Below are 4140 nucleotides of genomic sequence, written 5' to 3'. Positions count from 1 at the left end.
CGCCCCTCCTTGAATACACACGCGCCAGTCCTGCCCATTCACAAAGGGTACCAAAGAGGGCCCTGAGGAACCCCTGTCTTGGCGGCGGCGGAGGCTCGGCATAGCGAAGGCGTGACATCACCAGGGCGGACATCGGAGCTATCACGGCCATAAAAGGGTAACACTTGAGCACACGAGCAGCCAAGCCTTCAAGACCGCTCCCGATCAGGTATTGGCGCACCGTTAATCTCGATATACTGCGCGCCGTGCTTGCTACGCCTCCTGCTACTGATACGCGCCGATGCTACTGATGCCGATAATCCTGTTACTGGTGCTGCTCCTAACGTTGCTACTGGCGCTTATGCTATAGGTACTTTTTTTTACATTAATGGAAATACCCCGCCAATAGCTACTACAGCAAAAAGAATAAAGAATGAGCTATGGTTGGCGATGCTGCTACAACAATGTTTGATAATCTTACTGAAATATAGCGAGACACACCGACACTTGGCTTTTTCAGCTTATACAACTTCATTTCCTTCTTCTTCTTCTTTTCTCGTCCTCTAAGTGCATTCAGGTGCGCCGCATCATGCCTTCCACAGGTGTTTGTCTTTACGTAACTTCATCAGGTGCAAAGCCATGATCCGTGCAGGTGAGGCTCTGTGCCCAAGCAACACGGACCCCTTAATACCCCAAAATTATAGTGCAACACCTCTTTTACCGTCTTTACGGAGTGACTGACTTGCTGAACGACGGAGTACCCGGATAACTGGGTGATTGAGTGAGTGGTTGACTAAGCGAGTAAGTGAGTGGTTGACTGGCTGGCTGACTGGGGTTCACCTGGCGACGGGCGGGCCAGGTAACACAGGTGAGTCAGGCGTGGGTGACGAGGCACAGCAGCGGGCGTGGTCCTGCTTTGAACAGCCTTGCCAAGGTATTCAACTGTGTGTGTGTGTGTGTGTGTGTGTGTGGAGCAGTCCTGTGACTCACTCCACCAGTTCATGAGATGCAGATGTATGCGTGGCGGGGCAGCGCGAGGCATCATTGGCTTAGTGTAGCAGCGTTTGATTTACTGTCGTAACCGAGAAGGCCGCCGGGATACAAAAAATACAGCCATTCATCGTGAGGTGGTTTGTGCGCAAGGTAAAGACCAATAACTTAGTGGACCCGCACGGCGACACACAGCAAGGGAACCCAGCGGCGGAGACTTTATTTACTTCACTTCTTGACTGATTTACTTATTGATCAAATGCTGTGCGCTTCAAAGAACACGAGCGTAGTAAAACCAGACCTGAGAAAACGCAACAGCACAAATCTTTATTACCAATCAATATTTATTTACAACCTCATCTGTTTACGTATTGTCTTTAAAGTATCTCCAGAAATAGACGCAAGCACTACATTTCGTCATATACAGAGAGAACGGCCATACATTTAAATTTCCTCATCCCCACAACATATAGAGAACACTGCACTCATAAATAAGATGACTAACGGTGTATATGTTTTTACGCAAGCCATTTCATCATACGCCATCACCACCACCACCACCACCATCAACAACAGCACTGTATAAACTCACACCAACCCCTAGAATACAGTCATAAAGTTTACCATAATTATATACACTAAGGAACATCACACTACGAACCATCTCATTACCTCCACCCCCTGCCACCACCCTCCTACATTAACAAAATTCCACGACACAACAGCAAGCGAAGTCTAGTTCAAACCGCTCACCACAACACACTTCATTCCAACACTCAAGACGACACGCTTGTATTATTCTAGGGAAAGAAACACATCTGTCCTTCCTCGCTGCGTCTCTTCATGATGACGTAGCCGAGAATATCCAGGTCGGAAGATAAAATCAGGGAAGATGAAGGAGGAGGAGGAGGAGGAGGAGGAGGCAGAAAAGAAGAGGAAGAGGGGTAAGAGGCTAGGATAAACGCCAGAGAATGAGATAGATGGATAGATAGATAGGCTACACACACACACACACACACACACACACACACACACACACACACACACGCACACACACAAGGCTGACGGATAAGCAACAGGAGCAGTGGGTCAGGGGAAGAGAAGTGTCGAGAAGTGAGGTCGGCGTGTCTGCAGGTTATGTCAATAGGCCCATGCATGCTTAAGCCCATGAGTCACGTGCGGGAGAAAGCCAGGAAGAGAGACGCCGCGACTAAGGTGATCAGAAAGAACGAGAAGGCGACGCGGAAGTGAAGAAAAAAAAAGGATACGTGGGGAAGAAAAGGGAGTTTTGTTGATTGAGGGAGAACAGAAGTCTACACATGATTGTAACAGAGGGTTTCTTGATGGGTTTCTTCATATGCAAGTTAATTCGTCAAAGCTATGAAGGACAGACACAGTTCAACTTAACCCGGTAGCAGCGGGGATCATGTTTCTTAAAGGCCCCTCTCAGCGAGAAAAATGAAAAAAAATCATCACTCACGCAAACCATTTCATAATATATATCAACTCATTTGTGATCAGTTTATGCATCATCTATTTTGGGGGGTTTATATCATGGCAAAAATGTGGCCCGCCGCTGGAAACATGGTAAAGCCACAAATTTGGCCCGTCGCTGCTACCGAGTTAATGATACATAGCCACACTGAAACACATGTAATTATAAAGAAAAGCGCTTTAGGACACAACAATCACCAATGGCCTAAGTGCAATGAAACTATATAGATAAAAAAAAATAGGCAAGAGTTATTATACAAAGTAATAACATAAAACCACACTCTACCATGTAAGTATAAAGAAAAGCGATTCAAACACATATTCATCTATAACCTAAATGTAATAGAAATGAATGCAATCCCCTTTGTTGACCACGCCGCAATACTAAAAAAAAAATGCAAGGTTTACTGCGCTATAGTCATCGCTGAACCACATTCCAATAAGATAAGGAAGGAATGCGTGTGTATGTGACGGTGACAGATATGATACGGAAATGTATAGATAAGGACGTCTTTTTGCGGAGGCGAAAAAATGTCATACCCGACCGCAAACTACATCAACTCGAGACAAACAGATATAATGACACTGGTTACAAAGAGGGGATTGCGTAAGAAATATCAAGTATCGAAAACGTCAGAGGATGGAGATAAAACAAGAACACACACACACACACACACACACACACACACACACACACGAGCGCAACAAACACCAATTTTCATCCTATATCTGGCTAGCCGGGTGTGCTTAGAGGGCCATTAACTGCAATAAGGAAGTTTTGGCAGAAGGAAAGCCAGTGCGTCGGAGATGAGCACCGAGGTCACGCGCAGCTAAAGCAACACTAAAACAACACAAAGGAAAACACAAGGAAAAGTAAAGTAGCCAGGAACGGTGCTGTGACAAGGGGTGACTTCACACTTTCATTGCATTATAAAAAAAAAGACGGAAAATAAAGAGAAAAACATGCCAGAACTTCTCTTAAACTTTTAAAACAAATAATAAAAAATAACTATAAAACAGCAGGAAAGGGAGTTAAAAAGTGGTCATTACAAAAGTCAGGAAGATAAAATAAAATAATGTAACACACCGGAGAGAGAGAGAGAGAGAGACCCAACTTAAATTACTCTCCTCACCTTAATCCCCCTGCCACTCCAAACCGCAACTCTACATAACCCGAGGAAGGACGAAAGAGAAGGAGTATCTAGGCATTATAGGAGGAGGAGGGGGAGGAGGAGAGGGAGGAGGAGGAAGAGGAGGAAGGTATAACTCCATCTCAGAGCGGAACCAAATGATTAAACAGCGGCCAGCCAAGGTCAAACGGTCCACACATGAGACAGGGGAGGGGGGGAGGGAGGGAGGGAGGGAAGACTGAAGGGGGGGACTTAAACAGAAGGGACTCGTTTGCCTCGGCTCACTTCACTGGTCAAGTCCACACACACACACACATACACACACACACACACACACAACGTTCGTGACTCTGTGTGTGTGTGTGTGTGTGTGTGGACAGATTCCTTCGTGTTTCCCAAGAGCAGATTGTCTCGTTATCTATTTCCTGTTTTCAAGCCTAGGGAATAAATCGTGTTTGTGTAACGGAAAATGAATATACACACACACAGAGAGAGAGAGAGAGAGAGAGAGAGAGAGAGAGAGAGAGAGAGAGATATGGCAGTTTGC

Source organism: Eriocheir sinensis, chromosome 44 (assembly GCF_024679095.1).
Source record: "Eriocheir sinensis breed Jianghai 21 chromosome 44, ASM2467909v1, whole genome shotgun sequence".
Classification (NCBI taxonomy): domain Eukaryota; kingdom Metazoa; phylum Arthropoda; class Malacostraca; order Decapoda; family Varunidae; genus Eriocheir; species Eriocheir sinensis.
This window is presented reverse-complemented; position numbering follows the sequence as displayed.